The sequence below is a fragment of the Triticum aestivum genome, chromosome 1A (assembly GCF_018294505.1).
Source record: "Triticum aestivum cultivar Chinese Spring chromosome 1A, IWGSC CS RefSeq v2.1, whole genome shotgun sequence".
NCBI classification, from domain to species: Eukaryota; Viridiplantae; Streptophyta; class Magnoliopsida; order Poales; family Poaceae; genus Triticum; species Triticum aestivum.
The window spans coordinates 249,460,081-249,483,743 of NC_057794.1; positions in this window are offsets into that span (position 1 = coordinate 249,460,081).

Consider the following 23,663-nt stretch of genomic DNA (forward strand, 5'->3'; position numbering starts at 1 on the left):
TCCGAGTATCCAACTGAAGGGCAAGCAGCCCCATTGATCATATTGATACAATCCCATGTTCTCGCCTCTGCTCTCATTTACTACATTAAGACAACAACGTTTCAAACTGCTGTGTGCTACGGTAGTTGAACCCTTATCCTCTGCATGACCTGTCATTGCCACAGTAACTAGATGAAACCCACTAGCATGTTTAGGAGTTGATTGAGCCATGTATGTGTTTCCTACCTTGTTATGCCTTCTATGCTTAGAGTTGTGTCAGGTCTGGTTAATCTGGGTGATGGGCTAGAGTGAAATGATTATGTCGGTAATGTGAGGGATGTGTTGAACATGATTTGGTAAAGGTATCGATGAGAGGCCATGTAGGAGTACATGGTGGGTTGTTTCATTGAGGCCATCCATAAGAACTGAGATCTGTATGTGTGATTTAAGATTCAGCTACTACCACACATTGGGTCCTGAAATATGACCCCGCTCGACTTACTGACCCCTCTTGTCCTCTGTCCAGGAGTTGCAACTAGTTTCTGGTGTTTGTAGGTTATGTGCTGGCGGCCGTGCGTAGCGCTGACCCTAGGGGTGGGCTATGACGCGGTAGATACACTGTGGCCGGGTATGCCGGGCGCCCGTTTGGCGTCTCGAGACCTTGTACACATCGTTTGAGGCCGTTGAGGACACCCCGAACGGATTTCCTTGCGGATGGAACCTGAATAGGCGATAAACCTGGACTAGAGACTTGTGCGGTTAGTCAGGTCATGGTCTACACCCACGTCGGTTTTCGCTTGAAGTCTGCCGAGCACATGTCGTGTGCCGACGCTAAGTGGTGGAAACATGTGTGACAAAGTACACCCATGCAGGGTATAAAACTATTCGAATAGCCATGTCCGCAGTAAAGGACTACTTGGTTGCCTATACAGTTCATAGACAAGTTAATGGTTACTACTAAAAGACTCAAGATAAGTTTGAGTACCGAGGATGGCTCTCTCGTAGGATGACGAGGGAGGATCTCCGGTGGAGTATTGTGTTGGAGATTAGTGGACTCGTGTGCGAAAACTATTTTACTAGTGGTGTCCCGTAGGATAGCTTAGCCGAGAGTCAAAGCTGGCTTGCTGCAATAACTCCACCACCTTCTTGAGAATGAGCATGTATAGTAGGTTCTGATGTAAGACTTGCTGAGTACCTTTGTACTCATGTTTGCTTAATTACTATTTTCAGACGACAACACCGCCCCTCCGATGGGTTTTATGTAGATCTCGACGTCGATGAGTGACTTGCCACCCAGGTGGTGATCCTGGCCATGGAGGACCCTATGTAGATAGATATGCTTCGAGAAGCCTTCTTGCTTTCTAGTGTCTGTACTCAGACTATTTGCTTCCGCATGTGCTTGTATGCTTGTATGACTTGAGTGTCGGGTCATGTGACCCCTACCTGTATGAACATGTTATGTATGGCTCTCTGGAGCCTTTAAATAAAGTACTTGAGTTGTAGAGTTTTGTTGTGATGCCATGTTGTATTTGCACATATCGAGCATTTTGTGTGTATGATTGAAATGCTTGGTATGTGTGGGATCCGACAATCTACTTGTTTATCCTTGGCAGCCTCTCTTATGGGGAAATGTAGTCTAGTGCCCCTTGAGCCATAGTAGTCTGCTACAGCCCGGTTCACCGAAGTCCTGCTAGCCCAGCACTACTGCTCAGGACACTTGACTGGCCGGCATGTGTTTCACTTCGTTCCTATGTATGTCCCCTTGGGGAAATGTCACGCGGTGACATCCGGAGTCCTGCCTAGCCTGCTACAGCCCGGGTTCCCCGGAGTCCTGTTAGCCCAGTGCTACAGCCCGGATTCACTCGCTGATGACCGACATGCTCGATGTGATTCATGTATGCTTGTCTCCATAGGTCTGTGCCGCTTTGGGTTCACGACTAGCCATGTCGGCCCGGGTTCTCTGTCATATGGATGCTAGCGACACTATCATATACGTGAGCCAAAAGGCGCAAACGGTCCCGGGCCATGGTAAGGCGACACCCGTGGGGATACCGTGCGTGAGGCCGCAATGTGATATGAGGTGTTACCGGCTAGATCGATGTGACTTGGAATCGGGGTCCTGACAGCGTTGGCATCAGAGCCGGACTGCCTGTAGGTTCGTTGAGCCAAACTGGTCGATGTCGAGTCTAGAAATGCTTTAGTTATATGTAGGGGAATTGATTGTGGGAGGGAACGTAAGGCTCTTTTTACTCCTTTACCTTATGCCCTCTGATCTGAGTCATTCTCTTCTCTTTCAACGTGGGTTAAGGACTAGGCTCTCTTCTTCTATCAGGTTCACGTGTTACTAATCCGTAGTAGCTTATAGGATTGTTGTTACCAGCCTCAGTACAGTTTCTACTACTTTTAGTATGTTGCCAGTTGAATCAGAACCTTGATATGATGTTGTTGAGTGGTATTGCAAACTGTTGTGGATGTCTCAAATCTTTTTCTGAGCATTTACAGCCGTTATGCTGTCCGATTTCCCCTAGAAAATTCTAATGCCTTTGCATTATTCTGTGCTTTCAGATGGCCACCCGTTCACAGAACTAAGTGGTTTGTCTGACCCGGTGCCTTGATGTGCCCGGCCACACGGCCATGTTGGTTCGAGTGATGGTTGAGTCAGGCTATCGGTGGTATCCGGAATATACCATCGAGGAGCAGTTCAGAGACTTCAACCAGAGCCAGTACCTCTGTACCGTCAGGATATATCCCTCTTATCTTGGAGCCACTGAGCCCCTTCACTGTTCCTATGGACTTGGGGTCACTATTGAGATGTCTGTGCAGGATGCAGCCTATTCAATGATGACTATCATTCGAGCTAGGACTGCCTTGCTACAGAACACCGATTTCCGTTACATGCCAGCCTCCCTTCCTGGAGCACAGGGGTACTATCAGGCTTTGTACTATGACTCTTCACATGAGGAGTCACTACTCCGCACCACTGCCGAGATGCTCGAGGATAAGGACCGCGAAAATCGGGCCTTGCGTATGGAGCTTTTCCACACTCGTTCTGATCATTGGGCCACTTTGACTCGGTTTGCACCTGCGGTGCAGGCAGGATACATGGACATGAGGGACTTGTACCATGTACGGTCTGGATTGCCAGATTGTATGGAGTGGCACGATGTAGGAGGCATCACCCCTCCTCGTGGTCCCCGTATGCCACCACCTGTGGGACCAAGGCCACATCCGAGTCCCTATGGTCCGTAGGCTCCGCAGGACCGTCTGTTCCCAGATGATCATGTTCCACTTCTAGACTTTGGTGGTGACTTTTTTGAGGATTACTACAGAGCCGTCTGAGCTAGTAGTAGTTTCACTAGTACTATAATAGTTGTATTCTTCACAGTCATGTGTGACCCGTGGGATACAACTTGGTGTGTATCACGCTCCGGAGGTGTAGAAAAATAGTGTATAGGAGCTTGGAATGCCTTCGATGAGATGTAATGTCTTTCACCGTAGTTGTACTCTAGCCTGGGCTTGTACTAAACTATGTACGGTGTGTATGACCAATGGTATATATATGGCAGTTTCTATATTACCATGTCGTGCAATGAACATCTTAGCATTCCATGTTATCCATTACATTCTGCACTTCCTTGCTAAGTTTGTGCCATCCTTATCTAAACCGTTGTCTTGTTTTCTCCTAGGATGGTCAACACCCGCAGCAACCCTGCTGCCCCGGAGCAGGGGGAAGCCAGTGCAGCTAGGGGTGAAAATCTGCCTCACCCGCCTTCTTTGGCCGAAGTTATGCTGGAGGCGGAAAGAAACAAGCGTGAGACTAACCGCTTGCTGGAGCGGATTGAGCAGAACACTGCACGCCATCAGCGAAATGACTTGGTGTCAATCAATGACTTCATCAAGTTGTACCCACCAAAGTTTAATCATTTCGTCGAGCCCCTCGACGCGGATGACTGGCTCCGCAGCATCACACAAAGCTACGTTCTGCCAACGTAGCCGAAGCTGATAAGGTTACCTATGCTGCCTATCACCTCGAAGGCCCTGCTAGCCTTTGGTGGGAAAACTTTGAGGTTATGCGCCCGGTCGGCCAAATCACTACCTGGGCTGAATTCAGTGAGGCTTTCCGTGAGCATCACATCCCGGAAGGTCTCATAGATCGCAAGAGGGAAGAGTTCTGCAATTTCACCCAAGGAAGACTGACTGTGGATGCATATAGTCGTGAATTTGGGAATCTGGCACGATATGATCCTGAAGAGTTATCCACTAACGCTAAGAAGCAGGCAAGGTTCCGCAAGGGACTTAGCCCTGAGCTTCGCCGCGATCTTCGTCTGCACGAGTGCACCTCCTTTCAGAAGTTGGTCAATAAAGCCATCAGTGCTGAGACAGGCCAGTCTGACTATGACGCTTCACGCAAGCAGTCTCGTGATTTTGGCTCTTCATCTGGCTCTGGATCTCAGAAGCGCGGGTTGTGGATTCCAAGCACGGCACTGCCACCCAGGTTCATTCCGAGGCCATCCTTTGAGGCGCCTCGTCCCAACCAGCAGTTTGCACCGCCCAAGCCCTATGGTGGCCCCGCTACCAATGCTGCTCCACGCCCCAATGTTGTGACATGTTTCAAGTGTGGAGAGCCGGGTCACTATAGTCGAGAGTGTCCCCAGAACAACAACCCCAATCAGTCTGGAAAGTCCGTTGGCCATGGTAAGCCAGCGGGAAAGACATTCTACGCCAAGCCGGTCACCACTACACGTGGCCATGTTAACTATGTCTCAGCTGAGGAGGCTCGTGAGGATCCTAACGTCGTCCTTGGTACGCTCCTTGTTAATTGCCATCCGGCATCTGTTCTTTTCGATACTGGAGCATCTCATTCATTCATATCTGAGAGCTATGCTCGATTGCATAACACAACATTCTGTGACATGCCCACTACCATGGAAATTCAAACCCCTGGCTCTAGATGGCAAACTTCTAGAGTAAGCCATGGGAATGAAGTTCTTGTCGATAGACTTGTCTTCCTTGCATCCTTAATAGCTCTCAAGTCCTCGGACATAAACATCATCTTGGGTATGGACTGGATGTCAGCTCATTATGCTAAGATTGATTGTGCCACTAGAACCGTTCAACTTACTCACCCATCGGGAAAGACAGTCAATGTCTTAACTCGAATGGCCAAGCGCCAGCTTTACTTACTAAATGCCAACCCCCTTCCAGACCTTGAAGATATTCCGGTAGTCCGAGACTTTCCGGATGTCTTTCCAGAAGAACTGCTAGGTGTTCCACCTGACAGGGATGTCGAGTTTGTGATAGACCTTGTTCCAGGAACCGTTCCAATTTCTAGAAGACCCTATAAGATGGCACCCTTAGAACTAGTCGAGCTTAAGAACCAACTCGATGAGTCCTTGAAAAAGGGTTTCATCCGTCCTAGTTCCTCTCCTTGGGCATGCCACGTCCTCTTCGTCAAGAAGAAGGATGGAACGGATCGGATGGTTGTAGATTACCGACCTGTCAACTTGGTCACTATCAAGAACAAGTATCCGCTTCCCAGAATCAACGATCTGTATGATCAGCTCGCTGGATCCTCGGTCTTTTCCAAGATGGATTTGAGGTTGGGCTACCATCAAATCAAAATCAAAAATGGGGACATTCCCAAAACGGCCTTTGTTACTCGTTATGGCCAATACGAGTACACCGTCATGTCCTTCAGTTTAACCAATGCCCCAGCCACCTTCTCTCGGTTAATGAACTCGGTCTTCATGGAGTATTTGGATAAATTCGTCATAGTATACCCTGATGACATACTCATCTATTCCAAGAATGAAGAGGAACATGCCGAACATCTAAGGCTGGTATTGACGAAACTTCGAGAGCATCGCCTTTATGCCAAATTCTCCAAGTGTGAATTTTGGTTGCCAGAAGTGACCTATCTAGGCCATGTAATCTCTGGTAAGGGTATTGCTGTCAATCCCGAGCGAGTTCAAGCCATCCTTGATTGGACTCCACCTGAGACGGTCAAGCAAGTTCGGATCTTCCTTGGCTTAGCGAGCTATTGTCGTCGCTTCGTCGAGAATTTCTCCAAGGTTGCTAAACCTCTAACTGAACTCCTCAAGAAAGATAAAAAGTTCGAGTGGACCCCACAGTACGAGTTCAGCTTTTAGGAACTGAAAAGACGCCTGACATCTGCTCCCATACTGGTACCACCAGATTTCTCCAAGGACTTTATTATCTATTGCGACGCCTCGCGACAAGGACTGGGTTGCATACTCATGCAAGATCATCAGGTAATTGCCTATGCTTCACGGCAATTACACCCCCATGAGGAAAACTATCCCACACATGATCTAGAGCTTGCAGCTGTAGTCCATGCACTCAAAACTTGGCGACATTAGCTTCTCGGTAATGGTTGCGAGATCTTCACCGATCACCAAAGTTTGAAATATATCTTCACCCAACCGGATTTGAATCTCAGGCAACGACGTTGGGTCGAGTTGATCTCAGATTACGAATTAGGAATAACTTACACCCCGGGCAAGGCCAATGTCATGGCTGATGCGCTAAGTCGTAAATCCTACTGCAACAACCTGATGTTACAACAAAGGCAACCACTTCTCCATGAGGAATTTCGTAAGCTTAATCTTCACATTGTTACTTGAGGATTCCTATCCACCCTGGTGGCGAAGCCTAACCTTACGGATCAAATCATAGCTACCCATAAGCGTGATAAGGTCATATCCCGGATTAAGGAAAACATTGCTAGCGGAGTTGCTAGATGTTTTTCCATGGATGAGCGAGGTGTTGTCTTCTTCAAGAACTGCTTGGTGGTTCCCAAGAAACAACATTTACGCCAATTGATTCTTAAGGAAGCTCATGAATCCCCTCTCACCATTCATCCCGGTAGTACTAAAATGTATCAAGACCTACGCCAGAGGTTTTGGTGGACTAGGATGAAGAGAGAAATTGCTCAATACATTGCTAGTTGCGACGTCTGTCGTCGTGTTAAAGCAGAGCATCAACGGCCTGCTGGCACCCTTCAACCTTTGGCCATTCCTGAATGGAAATGGGATAAGATCAGTATGGACTTCATTACTGGGTTTCCCAGGACCAAGAGAGGGAATAATGCCATCTTTGTCATGATCGATCGTCTTTCCAAAGTAGCCCATTTCCTACCTGTTCATGAGAGTATCACCGCTAGCCAGCTAGCTGACCTATACATCTCCCGAATAGTGTCTCTTCATGGTGTCCAATTGGAAATTAACTCAGACCGTGGGAGTCTCTTCACCTCTCGATTTTGGGAAAGTTTCCAAAATGCTATGGGAACTTGTCTCTCTTTTAGCACCGCCTTCCACCCTCAATCAAGTGGTCAAGTAGAGCGAGTCAATCAAATTCTGGAAGATATGCTCCGAGCTTCTGTCATCTCATTCGGAATGGGTTGGGAGAAATGCCTTCCATTCACGGAGTTTGCTTATAACAATAGTTATCACGCTAGCTTGGGCAAAGCTCCTTTCGAAGTTCTCTATGGACGAAAATGTCGAACGCCTCTTAACTTGTCAGAAAACGGGGAAAGGCAACTCTTTGGCCCGAATATGATTCAGGAAGCAGAAGAGCAGGTTCGCATTATTCGTGAGAAATTGAAAACAACCCAATCTCGTCAAAAGAGCCAATATGATCGTAAACATAAGCTCATGACTTATGAAGTCGGCGAGAAGGCTTAGCTTCGGGTTACTCCGTTAAAGGGAACCCATCATTTCGGTATCAAAGGCAAATTGGCTCATAGTTACATTGGACCCTTTCGCATTCTTGCCAAACGAGGAGAAGTTGCCTACCAATTGGAACTACCTCCGCATCTTTCCAGAGTTCACGATGTCTTCCACGTTTCTCAACTCAGGCATTGCTTTGCGGATCCTATCCGTGGAGTAGACCACGAAACGCTTGATCTACAAGATAACCTCTCATATCGGGAATATCTCGTTCGTATCCTTGATCAAGCCGAGCATACCACTCGACGCCATAACATCAAGTTTCTCAAGGTTCAATGGTCACACCATTCTGAGAAAGAGGCTACTTGGCACTACTAGGGAAAAGGCTAGCAGCAGCGCGGGTTTTAGGCCTATCAGCAGCGCGGGTACCCGCGCTACCAATAAGGCGCTACAGCTAACTCTTAGTAGTAGCGCTGCCTGTACCCGCGCTACCACTATTGACTATAGCAGCAGCGCTTTTCAGGAACGCGCTACTATTACTTAGCTGTAGCGATTTCCCGGTCCAGCGCTACTGTTATATCTTTCACCATTTCCCCATTCCGGCTTCGATAAACTGCAATTTCCAGATACTAGGTACTACTAGATATCAATTTCATAAAGCATTATAGGTACTAGGTAGTACTCCCTCGGTTCGAAATTACTCTTCGTGGTTTTAGTTCAAATTTGAACTCAAACCACGACGAGTAATTTGGAACCGAGGGAGTACTAGATAACAATTTCATATATACTCAACATGCATCCTCAAGCAGTACAAGGTGACATCGACAACAATCATCATATTTAGTTCTAGATGATATCGACAACGATCATCATATGTAGTTCTACATGATATCGACGATGATCATCATATGTAGTTCTAGATGATATAGCCACATACACATATGTAGTTCTAGATGATATCGACGATGATCATCATCCTCAAGCCTGGGCGGTGGGTGTTCCTGATAGTAATTAGGATGGCCTGTCCAGCACGAAGATTCTTGCCAACGAGGAATCTCTTCCACCCAACCGAGTTCAAGTGTGTGCGACCATCTGTGCCCATGCGGTAAGTACATGTGGTGACGGAGCCCCTTGCGGTAAGGCGTAGTCCAACTGAGCCTTCTTCATCAGGCTCGATACCACAACTCACAGATAGGTTCTTTGGCAATCTCTGAATAAGAAAAACATATCAATTAATAAATAGCCTAAGCATGTGATCAGACTCTACACTAAAGTATATCATCGACTAGATTCCACAAAGCATATCATTGGACTCTACACTAAGCATATCATCGGATTCACTAAGCATATAATCGGATAATTTGCATTTGTAAGTATAACAATAAAGCATATATATATCATGAAATTACTACATGCAGTACGTATAACATACCATTTCATGCCGAACAACCATGGTACTTGTCAGGCGGGTCACGAATGGCACCCCGACAAAGTCATCACGTGGCGGAATTATGTCCCATAGGTTGCACACCTCCTCCTCGCTCAGCCTCATTCTTTGAGCTATGATGGCTTCATGAAGTGGGTTCTCATCATCTTCATTGAGTGGGTCCTCATTATCTTCATCATCTTCGTCATCTTCATCATCTTCCAACAGGTTGATATAAATGACAATCAGCTTGGGTATTTCTGCTCTGAAGGAGAATCTGATCAACTCACCACCAGTAAGACGCATGCGAGCGAGGAAACAGGCCCATCCATCTCCTCCAATCTACGACATATTGCGTCCTTTCTCGACCTCCATAGTGTACGGCCCCCCAGGAGCCTCAAATGTCACAGTGTCTCCTGTCAGCTTGTTGAATTTCAACCTCACATTGCATGGGACGATCTGTGTAAGAAAAGCAAAATGACACAATGCAGTAATGCCAGCACTAAAAATAAAATAGTTGTTACATTTCATCTAATTTCTTACCGCCGCATGACGAAAACTCGGCTGGAAGTAGATGCCGAACAGCTTGCCAGTTGCAAGGCTGCTGGCGCACCTTGACTTGCACAGTTGACATAGTGGTGCTAGTGGTGGCGCCATTTTACTAAATCAACTAAATCAAAATGTTATAAATCAACTAGCCTACTAAATCAACTAGCCTACTAAATAAAATAAATCAAAATGTTCTAAATCAACTAGCCTACTAAATCAACTGAATCATATCAACTAAATCGACTAAATCAACTAGCATACTAAATCAACTAGCATACTAAATCCACTAGCATACTAAATCAACTAAATCAAAATGTTACATATGAAAGCCTACTAAATCAAAATGTATCAGGGAGGAGGGACAAGGAGGGGCGACTCGAGGAGGGAGAAGATAGTAGGACGGAGGAGGAAGGCGGAGCGAGGAGGGGCCGGCCGGCGGCGAGTGGAGGGAGGACGGATCGAGGAGGAAGGCAGAGCGAGGAGGGGGAGGCCAGCGGCAAGTGGAGGGAGGACGAAGGAGGAGGCCGGTACCGAGTCCAGCGAGGAGGATGAGGCGACAGCGGCGCAGATCGGGGGAGGGGCGACGGGGGAGGACCGGCGGCGCGGGGGTGAGGAGGAGACCGTGATCGAGTGTGTGTGAGTGTGATCTGTGGATGAGGCTAGTGAGATCTGTAGTTAATTTAGCAGTAGCGATTATTGCCTGAATGCGCTGCTGCTACATTACGTAGTAGTAGCGCTGTCTATTTTAATACGCTGCTGCTATAACTGGCCTCGCGGCGGCGTCGTGGGAATTTTAGCAGTAGCGCCGCTTGGAGTGCATGCGCTACTGATAAACTTGTTTCAGAAGCGAGTTTCCACAGCCTGCGCTACTGCTACTTAGTAGCAGCGCCTGATTTTATAGCGCGCTACTGGTAAGATTCTGTGTATAGGCTTTTCCCTAGTAGTGTGGGAAAGGGAGGATCGTCTTCGACTTGAGTACCCCTCCTTCTTCCCGACGAGTCCTGAATCTCAGGACGCGATTCTTTTGAGTGGGGGTGAGTTGTCACATCCCTGCTTTCATGTTATGCATTAGGGTTGGTTGAACTTGTGCATCATGTTTAAATTTCTTTTAAACTTGAAATGGGGGATAATCAACCCCAACACCCCCCTGAAAATGCTAATTTCCAACATTTGGAATTTCAATGAACCCAAAATGCCCTTCATAAAAGCCCTCCATTTTTGGTCTTGATTAAAACCTCTGCCAAAAATGGTCTTGCAATTTATGGAGCCATTCTAGATTTTTGAACAAGCCATAAGTATTTGGATTTGGGCATTTTAAATGCTATAAATATTTCGAAGTGCTCAAATAATCTTGGAAGCATTTTTAGGCAGTTGAGAATATTCTCAAATGTGCCTCTGAATATTTCCAGAGTTTTTGGAAATGAAATAGTATTTATTCTATTTCAATACACAGAGCAGGAAGTAAATAAAAGAGAAAACAAAAAGGACCAGAGACTTACCTGGAAGCCCACCAGCTGGCCCACCTAGCTGGCCCGGCCTAGCAGCCGCTCCACGCAGCTACTTCGCCTAGCCAGCGAGGCGAGCAGGTGCTCGACGGCGAGCACAGCAGCGTGCCACGCAGCACCCTGCCTCCCTGCCTCACTCCCTCGCCGCCCTGTCGATGTGGGACGAACCCTCTCTCTCTCCTCGACCTCGTAGACACTCGCTCTCCCCTCTGGCTCCTCTCTCTCGCCCTCCCCGATGTCGCCCGAGACGTCACTGTCGCCGCCGCTCGCCGCAGCCGCGTCCAACGCCGTCGCCGCGCCCTCTCACCGTAACCAGATAGTTCGCCGTTGTCGACTACGTCGACAAGCCAAACTGCACGACGCTAGAGCCCCTGCATCGTCCCCGCCACCGTCGTCTTCAACCTTCGACCGCCGTCGATCGTCGTCATCGATCCACCGCACCCGAGCTTCTCCGAGCACGCTGACCGCCTCCGCAGCTTCCCCGTGAGCTGCTGAACCTCCTCGTACCTTTCGTTTCGCCCCTAGAACGCCGTAGACGCCGCGCCTCTTGTGCCCGAACGCGCCGCCGCCCACGTCGACGGCGATGCTCCGGTGACCATTTGGTCATGGGCTTGTGCCCGTCAGACTCCCCGCGCTGCGTAGATGTTGTAGGCGCTTTCGCCGCATCGCCAAGGCCACCGCAGCCACGAGCACGAGCACACCCGAGCCTCGGCCTCCGCCGAGCTCATCGCCGGCGATGCTCCGGCTACTCCCCGGCCACGCTGTCACCGTGGTTGGATGCAGGCGAGCAGCAGCTACCCGTAGCTGCTCTCCGCGCATCAAATGGTGCCCTGTGGGCGATTCCCGCAGCGCGCCGCCGCGTCTGGCCTCACCGGCGGCTAAACGTCGGCAGGCTTTGACACGCTGACCGGCGAGGTTGACTCTGCTGACATGGGTTGACCTCCCCCTCTCTCTCAATGACATGCGGGCCCCTCCCGACTAATTACTCTGTTAGTGCTAACTAACTAGGTTAGTTTAATTAGTATAGTCACTGACTAGTGGGCCCTGCCCAGTTAATTAGGCTAACTAAACGTAGTTAGTGCACAGAGTCACTGACCAGTGGGCCCCACTAGTCAGGTTTGACCTAGCTGGCGCCTTTGACTTGCTGAGATCACAGTGACGCAGTGCTGACGCAATTATTCATTTTCTGGATTTATTTTTATATAGGAAATTCCAGAAAATAGCCTAAACTTCTAAAAATCATAGAAAATCAACCATAGCTCCAAATCAAACAAATTATATATGAAAAATGATCAGAAAAATTAAATCTATCCATCTATAATGGTTTCATGCATGACAAACCACTTTAACCTTGCTGTTTATGTGAAACAAGCTAATACACTTATTATGCATAAGAGCTTAAGCTTTCATTGGAATCTTTGATTCAATTGGAACCTTTTCAACTTGTTTCACATTGCATTAGGCAGGACACATCATTTTGCCATGTCATAGCATGCATCATATTGTTGCATATTGCCATGTGTTGATTATACTCTGTGGTGTCTTTCGTGGTAGGTTCTGCCTCCGAGGATATCTCCGAGTATCCAACTGAAGGGCAGTACCCTACTGCCACTCCATCAGGCAAGCAGCCCCATTGATCATATCGATACAATCCCATGTTCTCGCCTCTGCTCTCATTTACTGCATTAAGACAACAACGTTTCAAACTGTTGTGTGCTACGGTAGTTGAACCCTTATCCTCTGCATGACCTGTCATTGCCACAGTAACTAGATGAAACCCACTAGCATGTGTAGGAGTTGATTGAGCCATGTATGTGTTTCCTACCTTGCTATGCCTGCTATGCTTAGAGTTGTGTCAGGTCTGGTTCATCTAGGTGATGGGCTAGAGTGAAATGATTATGTCGGTAATGTGAGGGATGTGTTGAACATGATTTGGTAAACGTATCAATGAGAGGCCATGTAGGAGTACATGGTGGGTTGTTTCATTGAGGCCGTCCATAAGAACTGAGATCTGTATGCGTGATTTCAGATTCAGCTACTACCGCACATTGGGCCCTAAAACATGACCCCGCTCGACTTATTGACCCCTCTCGTCCTCTGTCCAGGAGTTGCAACTAGTTTCTGGTGTTTGTAGGTTATGTGTTGGTAGCCGTGCGTAGCGCTGACCCTAGAGGTGGGCTATGATGCGGTAGATACATTGTGGTCGGGTATGTCGGGCGCCTGTTTGGCGTCTCGGGACCTTGTACACATTGTTTGAGGCCGTTGAGGACACCCCGGACGGATTTCCTTGCGGATGGAACCTGAATAGGCGATAAACCTGGACTAGAGACTTGTGCGGTTAGTCAGGTCGCGGTCTACACCCACGTCGGTTTTTGCTTGAAGTCTGCCGAGCGCATGTCGTGTGCAGACGCTAAGTGGTGGAAACATGTGTGACGAAGTACACCCATGCAGGGTATAAAACTATTTGAATAGCCGCGTCCGTGGTAAAGGACTACTTGGTTGCCTATACAGTTCATAGACAAGTTAATGGTTACTACTAAAAGACTCAAGATAAGTGTGAGTACCGAGGATGGCTCTCTCGTTGGATGACGAGGGAGGATCTCCGGTGGAGTATTGTGTTGGAGATTAGTGGACTCGTGTGTGAAAACTATTTTACTAGTGGTGTCCCGTAGGATAGCTTAGCCAAGAGTCAAAGCTGGTTTGCTGCAATAACTCCACCACCTTCTTGAGAATGAGCATGTATAGTAGGTTCTGATGTAAGACTTGCTGAGTACCTTTGTACTCATGTTTGCTTAATTACTATTTCCAGACGACAACACCGCCCCCTCCGATGGGTTTTATGTAGATCTCGACATCGATGAGTGACTTGCCACCCAGGTGGTGATCCTGGCCATGGAAGGGCCCTATGTAGATAGACATGCTTCGAGAAGCCTTCTTGCTTTCTAGTGTCTGTACTCAGACTATTTGCTTCCGCATGTGCTTGTATGCTTGTATGACTTGAGTGTCAGGTCATGTGACCCCTACCTGTATGAACATGTTATGTATGGCTCTCTGGAGCCTTTAAATAAAGTACTTGAGTTGTAGAGTTTTGTTGTGATGCCATGTTGTATTTGCACATATCGAGCATATTGTGTGTATGATTGAAATGCTTGGTATGTGTGGGATCCGACAATCTAGTTGTTTATCCTTGGCTGCCTCTCTTATGGGGAAATGTAGTCTAGTGCCCCTTGAGCCATAGTAGTCCGCTACAGCCTGGTTCACCGGAGTCCTGCTAGCCCAGCACTACTGCTCAGGACACTTGACTGGCCGGCATGTGTTTCACTTCGTTCCTATGTCTGCCCCCTCGGGGAAATGTCACGCGGTGACTTCCGGAGTCCTGCCTAGCCTGCTACAGCTCGGGTTCCCCAGAGTCCTGTTAGCCCAGTGCTACAGCCCGGATTCACTCGCTGATGACCGACATGCTCGATGTGATTCATGTATGCCTGTCTCCATAGGTCTGTGCCGCTTTGGGTTCATGACTAGCCATGTTGGCGCGGGTTCTCTGTCATATGGATGCTAGCAACACTATCATATACGTGAGCCAAAAGGCGCAAACGGTCCCGGGCCATGGTAAGGCGACACCCGTGGGGATACCATGCGTGAGGCCACAATGTGATATGAGGTGTTACCGGCTAGATCGATGTGACTTGGAATCGGGGTCCTGACAATAGATCCATTGCAGCTTTCATCCAAGAGCTAAACCAGCACATTCGACGTCAGGAGAACCAGATGTGCGCAGACATGATGGACTTGAAGAAGGTGAAGACTAGGACCATCGAACTGGAAGAAGAACTTAAGTCTACACGCGATGGATATGAGGAGGAAATTGCAACACTACTGGAGAATAATGACGACCTTATTAAGAAGATCGGAATATTTATGGGAGACCCCACACCAGTAGAAGAAGATGAAGAACCCAAGGAGATTCGCTCGGAGGACTACATCATCATCGACGACACCGATTCTGACCTTAGCGATGATGACTTTGAAGACGAAGCTGGAGCAGATATCATGGAGTCTTCCACCGATCCAAATTTCTAGATGACCACCACATATTAGTAGTATTTCCCCATGTATTTAGTAGCAGTTGAGCACTTTTGCGATAGTTCTAGACCGCTTGTATGCCCTTTCTTGGTTGATTGAGTGAAATGATTGTGTTTGTCTCATGTGCATATGGGTAGTGCTTTCTCATTAGACCCCTTTTCTATTCTGATCGCTTCCATCTAAACCCATCAAATGCCTCCGAGACGTGACACCGGTTTTGCCTTCCCGCCGGAGCTCACTCAGTTGATCCAGCAGCAGAACACCTTGATGCAATTGCTAGTTCAGAACCAGGACAACAACAACCCGCAGCCAGTTGACAACCTAGCCCATTTTCTAAGGTTACAGTCGCCGGTGTTTTCTAGTAGCACCGAGCCTATAGTTGCTGATGATTGGCTACGCCGTATTGGAAGGGAGTTGACCACCGTAGGTTGCACAGATGCTGAGAAGGTGCGCTTTGCCACACATCAATTGGATGGACGAGTACCCTCATGGTGGGAGAATTACACGGCCACTTTCCCCATAGCCAACGTCACTTGGGACCAGTTTCAGCAAGCTTTCCGCACAGCCCATGTCTCAACTGGAGCTATGGATATGAAGAAGCGCGAGTTTCGCAACTTACGCCAGGGGAACCGTACTGTGGATCAGTACGTGGATGAGTTTAGCAAGTTATCTCGCTATGCCCCTGACGATGTGGCCATAGATGCCGCGAAGCAGGAGAAGTTTATGGAAGGGATGAATGATGAGATGAGCATGCAGTTGATGGTAGCAACCTTTAACAACTACCAGGAGTTGGTAGTTAAGGCTCTTATGATTGAAGGGAAGCAGCAGCAGATTGAGAGCCTTAAGAGGAAGTATGGACAAGGGAGGTATAACTCAGGAGCTCAGCAGAAGCCTCGCCTAACCCCAAACTCGGGAGGACTTGTTCATAACCATGGAGGTCATAACCACACCGGAGGAGGATCGCATAACCACAATGGTTCTAAGAATGGGAATGGGAACGGAGCCAACAACAATCAGAACCGCTCCAATCCAGCCACACCTGCCAAAAGAGACCTAAGTCACGTTACTTGCTTTAAGTGCGGGAAGACTGGACACTATGACACGGAGTGCCCTGAAGGGAAGAATGGAAACGGAAATGGGAGCGCTGGGAAGAAGCCCAATCCATTCAACAAAGGACAAGCGAACCACGTTAATGTGGAGGAGGTTGAAGAGCAGCCAGACGCGGTTATAGGTAAGTTTTTGGTTAAGTCATTTACCGCCCTTGTTCTTTTCGATAATGGTGCATCGCATTCATACATATCAAGGGGATTCGTGGATAAGTTTAGACTACCAACCCAAACCCTTAGGACCCCTCTTTTAGTGAGTTCACCTGGATCAGAGTATATGGCTAGTCGATGGTGCGACCAGATACCCCTAACCATTGGCACACATGTTTTTCCGCCCGACCTAATTATCTTGGAGTCACAAGGATTGGATGTGATATTAGGCATGGACTAGATGTCAAAGTATGGAGGAAGCATTGACTGTGCTAGTAAGTTGATTTATCTCACCACACCGGAGGGAAAAAGGATTAAGTATGTAACTAGGCATGTGCCCAGAAGGAGCCAAGTGAATACCCTCACGGGAGTTGTTCAGGAGGAAGTGCTTGTAGTGAAGGATTACCCGGATGTTTTTCCAGAGGAGTTACCAGGCATGCCACCGGATAGAGACATCGAGTTTTTGATAGAGCTATTGCTAGGTACCGGGCCAATATCCAAGAGACCCTATCGGATGCCCGCGAATGATCTGGAGGATATTAAGAAACAGATCAAGGAGTTATTGGAGAAAGGTTACATTCGAAGGAGTTCATCACCTTGGGGAGCCCCAATGCTTTTGGTTGAGAAGAAGGATAAATCCGTAAGAATGGTTGTTGATTATCGGGCCTTGAATGAAGTGACGATTAAGAACAAGTACCCACTACCGATGATTAATGATCTGTTTGATCACCTGCAAGGAGCTAAGGTGTTTTCGAAGATCAATTTGCGATCGGGATACCACCAGTTGAAGATTCGAGCGAAAGATATACCAAAGACAGCATTCACCACGCGGTACGGATTGTATGAGTATACGGTCATGTCGTTTGGACTAACTAACGCTCCTGCCTATTTCATGAGCATGATGAACAAAGTATTCATGGAATATTTGGACAAGTTTGTTGTGGTGTTTATTGATGATATAATGGTATATTCGAAGAATGAGAGGAGCACAAGGAGCATTTGCAATTAGTTCTCAAGAAACTCAGGGAACACCAGTTGTATGCCAAGTTCAGCAAATGCGAGTTTTGGTTGAAGGAAGTCAGATTCCTTGGACATGTTATATCAGGAGAAGGTATAGCAGTAGACCCCAGCAAGATTCAGTCAGTCACTGAATGGTTGGTACCCACTTCAGTTAGCGAGATCCGCAGTTTTCTTGGACTCGCAGGATACTATCAGAGATTCATTGAGAATTTTTCCAAGATTGCGAAGCCAATGACTGAATTATTGAAGAAGGATACTAAGTTTAAATGGACAGAAGACTGCGAGGCAAGTTTCCAGGAGTTGAAGAAACGTTTGACTACAACCCTAGTGCTGACCCTGCCAGATATACGTAAGGAATTCCAAGTGTATTGCGATGCCTCTCGCTTAGGACTTGGAAGTGTGCTTATGCAGGACGGAAGAGTTGTTTCGTACGCCTCGCGACAACTAAAACCTCACGAGTTGAATTATGCCATGCATGATTTGGAGCTAGCAGCCGTAGTGAACGCATTGATGACTTGGAGGCATTACCTTATTGGAAATCGTTGTGATGTGTACATGGATCATAAGTGAGGGAGTCCTGGATTAGGGGGTATCCAGACAGCCGGATTATATCCTTTGGCTGGACTGTTGGACTATGAAGATACCAGATTGAAGACTTCGTCTCATGTCCGGATGGGACTCTCCTTGGCGTGGAAAGCAAACTTGGTAATACAGATATGTAGATCTCCTTCCTTGTAACCAACTCTGTGTAACCCTAGCCCCCTCCGGCGTCTATATAAACTGGAGGGTTTAGTTCGTAGGACCAAGAACAACAATCATACCATAGGCTAGCTTCTAGGGTTTAGCCTGTTCGATCTCATGGTAGATCAACTCTTGTACTACTCATATTATCAAGAACAATCAAGCAGGATGTAGGGTATTACCTCCATAAAGAGGGCCCGAACCTGGGTAAAACATCGTGTCCCCTGTCTCCTGTTACCATCCGCCTAGACGCACAGTTCGGGACCCCTACCCGAGATCCTCCGGTTTTGACACTGACATTTGTGCTTTCATTGAGAGTTCCTCTTTGTCATCATCGTTAGGCTTGATGGCTCCTTCGATCATCGACAGCGATGCAGTCCAGGGTGAGACTTTTCTCCCCGGACAGATCTTTGTATTCGGCGGCTTCGCACTACGGGCCAACTCGCTTGGCCATCTGGAGCAAATTGAGAGTTACTCCCCTGGCCACCAGGTCAGGTTTGGAAGCTTAAAATACACGACCGACATCCGCGGAGACTTGATCTTCGACGGATTCGAGCCCCTGTCGAGTGCGCCGCACGGTCACTATGAGCATGATTTAGCTCTACCATCGGACAGTGTTCAGGAGATCGCACCGGCAACCACTCTGACCCTCAATTCGGAGCCAATTGCGCCATCCATGGACGGGTGGATAGACCCCACCACGGAGGCTGCATTCTCAGCGGTGATCAAGCCAAGTATCGACCTTACCCTTCACGAGAGTCGTGACGCTAAACTGCTAGATTCTTCCCCGGCCATGGACTCCGAACCGCCTGCGCCCGTGCCTATCGAATCCGACTGGGCGCCGATCATGGAGTTCACCTCCGCGGATATCTTTCAGCACTCACCCTTCGGCGACATACTGAACTCATTAAGGTCTCTCTCCTTGTCAGGAGTGTCCTGGCCGAACTATGTCCGGCAGGATTGGGATGCGGATGACGAAGAAATTCGCCGCCCACCCAACACCCACATAGTAGCCACTGTCGATGATTTGACCAACATGCTCGACTTCGACTCCGAAGACATCGACGGTATGGACGACGATGTAGGAGACGAACAGGAACCACTGCCCACAGGGCACTGGACAGCCACCTCATCATATGATATATACATGGTGGACACACCCAAAGAAGGCAATGGCAACGGGACAGCGGAGGATGACCCCTCCAAGAAGCAACCCAAGCGCCAACGATAGCGGCGCCGCTCTAAGTCTCACCAAGGCAAAAGCGGTGATACCGGCACAAGAGATAATAGCACTCTGGACAGTGCCAAAGATGACGACAATCCCCTCCAGCAAGATTTAGAGCAGGAGGATGGAGAATCCAGCCCTCTCGAGAGAGCGGCAGATGGAGAGGCGGAGGATGATAATTACATGCCTCCCTCCGAAGACGAGGCAAGCCTCGACGATGACGAATTTGTCATGCCTGAGGATCCCGTCGAGCAAGAGCGCTTCAACCGCCGGCTTATAGCCACGGCAAATAGCCTTAAGAAAAAGCAACATCAGCTTCAAGCTGATCAAGATTTGCTAGCTGACAGATGGACTGAAGTCCTTGCGGCTGAGGAATATGAACTCGAACGCCCCTCCAAGAGTTACCCAAAGCGCAGGTTGCTACCCTGACTGGAGGAGGAAGCGTTAAAACCTACATCTCCAACGTATGACGCGGCTGATCGGCCACCTTGTGGCCGCGACAGAGAGGCATTTCAGCCAAAAGCTCAGCCCGCACTCCGACGCCACTCAAATAAAAATGTCAAGGCACGGGGAAACACACTAGACCTGTGAGACGTATTGGAGGACAAAGCAAAAGACACAAGATCGATCTACGGATCACGAGGGCGCCCCACTACGCAAGACGATAACCGTCACACCAGATACAACAAAAGTAAATCCGGTCGGGCCGAACACAGCGGACAAGACTCATTTGAGCTGCGTCGCGACATAGCCCAGTACAGAGGCGCCGCACACCCCCTATGCTTCACAGACGAAGTAATGGATCACCAAATCCCAGAGGGTTTCAAACCCGTAAATATCGAATCATACAACGGTACAACAGATCCTGCGGTATGGATCAAGGACTTCCTCCTACACATCCACATGGCCAGCCGTGATGATCTACATGCCATCAAATACCTCCCACTCAAGCTCAAAGGACCAGCTCGGCATTGGCTCAACAGCCTGCCAGCAGAATCCATTGGCTGTTGGGAAGATCTGGAAGCCGCATTCCTCGACAACTTCCAGGGCACTTATGTGCGACCACCAGATGCCGATGACTTGAGCCACATATTCAGCAGCCAGAGGAATCATCCAGGCAATTCTGGACACGGTTCCTGACAAATAAAAATCAAATCATCGACTGTCTGGATGCAGAGGCCCTAGCATCTTTTAAGCACAATATCTGCGACGAGTGGCTAGCCCGACACCTTGGCCAGCAAAAGCCGAAATCTATGGCAACCCTCACGACACTCATGACCCGCTTTTGCGCGAGAGAGGACAGCTGGCTGGCTCGCAGCAATAATATATCAAAGAACCATTGTACTTCGGATACCAAGGATAGCAATGGCAGGTCACGTCGCAACAAACACAAGCGCCGCATCAACAGTGACAATACCGAGGATATGGCAGTCAATGCCGGATTCAGAGGCTCTAAACCCGGTCAGCGGAAAAAGCCATTCAAAAGAAGCACTCTGGGCCCATCAAGTTTGGACCATATACTCGATCGCTCGTGTCAAACACATGGCACCCCTGACAAGCCAGCCAACCACACCAACAGGGAATGTTGGGTGTTCAAGCAGGCCGGCAAGTTAAATGCAGAAAACAAAGATAAGGGGTTACATAGCGATGACGAGGAGGAGCCCCGGCCGCCGAACACCGGAGGACAGAAGAGGTTCCCCCCACAAGTGTGGATGGTGAACATGATATACGCAACCCACATCCCCAAGAGGGAGCGGAAGCGTGTGCTAAGGGACGTATATGTGTTGGAGCCAGTCACCCCAAAGTTCAACCCATGGTCCTCCTGTCCGATCACCTTCGATCGCAGGGACCACCCCACTAGTATCCGTCATGGCGGATTCGCTGCACTGGTCCTAGACCCAATCATCGACGTATTTCACCTCACTTGTGTCCTTATGGACGGCGGCAGCAGCCTGAACCTGCTTTATGAGGACATAGTGCACAAAATGGGTATAGACCCCTCAAGGATCAAACCCACAAAAACGACCTTCAAAGGCGTCATACCAGGTTTAGAGGCCCATTGCACAGGCTCAGTCACACTGGAAGTGGTCTTCGGATCCCCGGATAACTTCCAAAGCGAGGAGTTAATCTTCGATATAGTCCCGTTCCGCAGTGGCTATCACGCCCTGCTCGGGCGAACCGCATTTGCGAGATTCAATACGGTATCACATTATGCATACCTCAAGGTCAAGATGCCAGGACCTCGGGGGTTCATCACAGTCAATGGAAACACAGAGCGCTCTCTCTGCATGGAGGAGCACACTGCGGCCCTCGCAGCAGAAGCACAAAATGCGGCTCAACCGCACTAGGGGCTTCCCGCTTTCTTATTTTTTCTCTCTTTCAGGACTTTACTCTCTGGAAACCCCGTCCAGCAGTACGATTGCCGGACACATGATACAACTACCAAGGAGGCAGAAAGCTACGCCGCACCACGGAATTCCCAGGTGGTCTCTGATAACGAGTGAAATACCTGCTTTAAATACCATTCCTCAGCTTGCCCTTGGAGGGGACATGTCAAATAGTCCTACTTTTTGCTTATCGCACTACTTGTATCATTCTGCTTCGACGCACCTTTTTGAATAAACAATGCATAGCACTAGATTATTACCACATTCTCTATTCTTTTTTATATATATGTTCATTCATGACACTCAGCACCCGTACACTCTAGTACGGCCAATACGCCAGGGGCTTAAGCGTACCCCATAATATGGCGTGAGAAGTCCGAACACTTTTGACAGTGCTGCACTCCGAACTTATAGCATTATATGCATCAGCTCCGAATCATGTCTTGGGTCAATAGTTGGGTTTGCTCGGCTCCCATGTTTTGGTACCTTATTGTAACGCCCTCGATGCGGCTATAGCTCCCACGTGTCGAGGCACGACTTAGAGACATAACCGCATTGAAAGCAATGTCGCAAGTTAGGCAATCTTCACAACATCCCATGTAATATAAATAATAAAGGGGAGATACATAGTTGGCTTACACTCGCCACGTCAATCAAGTACATAAATAGCATTACAACATTCAAACACTCATGGCCCGACTATGGCGCTAAAATAAAAGATAACCCAACATGCGACACGGTCCTGATCACCCCAACTGGGCACCACTACTGATCATCAGGGAAAGACACGTAGTATCATTGAGAGTCCTCGTCGAACTCCCACTTGAGCTCAAGTGCGCCATCTGGAGCGGAAACATCAGGCCCTGCATCTGGTTTGGAAGTAATCTGTGAGCCACAGGGACTCATCAATCTCGCACCCTCGCGATCAAGACTATTTAAGCTTAAAGGTAAGGCAAGGAAAATATGTGGAGCTGCAGCAAGCGACTAGCATATAGGGTGGCTAACCTGTTCGCAAAATAGAGCGAGAAGAGGAGGCAAAGCGTGAACGAGTAACTAGAGAGCAATCCTGCGGCAAGCAATACTCCAACACCGTGTCCACTTCCCGGACTCCGCCAAGAAGAGGCCATCACGGTAACTCACACGGTTGATTCATTTTAATTAAGTTAAGGTTCAAGTTATCTACAACCGGACATTAACAAATTCCCATCTGCCCATAACCGCGGGCACGACTTTCGAAAGTTCAAATCCCTGCAGGGGAGTCCCAACTTAGCCCATGACAAGCTCTCACGGTCAACGAAGGAATAGACCTTCTCCCGAGACATTCCGATCAGACTCGGCATCCCGGTTCTTCAAGACAACTCCGACAATGGTAAAACAAGTCCAGCAACACCACCCGCTGTGCCGACAAATCCCGATAGGAGCTGCACATATCTCGTTCTCAGGGCACACCGGATAAGCTAAGCGTACGGGAGCCAACGTAACCCAAGTTGCCAAGGGACGGCCCCGCATGGTGCTCTAGGTTGGACCAACGCTCAGAGGAGCACTGGCCCGGGGGTTTAAAATAAGATGAACCTTGATTCCGTGAAACCAAAGGGAAAAGGCTAGGTGGCAAATGGTAAAACCAAGGTTGGGCATTGCTGGAGGAGTTTTATTCAAGGCGGACTGTCAAGGGGTTCCCATTATAACCCAACCGCGTAAGGAACACAAAATCCGGGAACATAACACCGATATGACGGAAACTAGGGCGGCAAGAGTGGAACAAAACACTAGGCGAGAGGCCGAGCCTTCCACCCTTTACCAAGTA